At 68.9% G+C, this 779-nt stretch overlaps 1 protein-coding gene across 1 annotated transcript in view; it reads left to right on the plus strand.

Moving 5' to 3' along the window:
- Nucleotides 1–779, plus strand: part of LOC103616336 (septin-5) — a 9236-nt gene that overhangs the window by 5910 nt on the left and 2547 nt on the right. The gene's annotated exons all lie outside the window — the stretch shown is intronic.

A 779-nucleotide genomic window follows, 5' to 3' on the forward strand; every position in this document is an offset into this window, starting at 1 on the left:
GTGCGGGGCAGCCCTGGTGCCGTGGAGGGGGGCCCCAGTGTGGTGGGGGGCCCTTCCTGTGCCCTTGGGCTGAGAATGCCGGGGGGGTGCCCCGGCAGTGAGGGGACCCTGCATCCCCCGAGGCTGGGTCTGTCTTAGCGGGGATGCTCCAGTGGTGAGGGGCACTCTGTGACCCCAGGGTGCTGGGGGGATGCTCTGGTAGTGAGGGAGACCCTGCATCTCCCCAGAGCTGGGGCTGGTTTGAGGGGCGTGTTCCAGCACTGAAGGGGACCCCATGTGCCCGCAGGGCTGGGGCTGGGGGCCAGGGATATGCTCTGGCAGTAAGGGGGACCCTGTGTCCCCTCAGGGTTGGGTGTGTCTCGGGGGATGCTCCAACAGGAAGGGGCCTTAGCATCCCTGCAGGCTCCGGCGCCAGAGCAGGAGCCAAACAAAAGCTGGTGCTGGGGCTCTGCTCCCGGATCAGCCGAATTCCCGGCACCCCACACCCTCTTTTGCCACCCCGAGGTGCTGAGGGAACCCCCCCAAGCAGGGTCCCTGGTGGCACCCTCCAGCCGGGGGGTTGGAGCAGTGTGGGAGCGAGTGGAGGCTCTGCGGGTCCCGGGGGTCTGCAGCCGTGCTGTGGGGGGCTGGCAGTGGCTGTAGGCACCTCTATAGGCACCTCTATAGGCACCTGTAAGCGTCTCTCCCTGTGTGCCCCGGGGCAGGAGCCATCCCTCCGTGCTGAGGCTGTGCTGCGGGGACTGCTCCGCCGACTGAGCCGGGACCGCCCGGGGCCGCGC

The sequence above is a fragment of the Corvus brachyrhynchos genome, unplaced genomic scaffold (genome assembly GCF_000691975.1).
Source record: "Corvus brachyrhynchos isolate BGI_N302 unplaced genomic scaffold, ASM69197v1 scaffold15, whole genome shotgun sequence".
NCBI lineage: Eukaryota > Metazoa > Chordata > Aves > Passeriformes > Corvidae > Corvus > Corvus brachyrhynchos.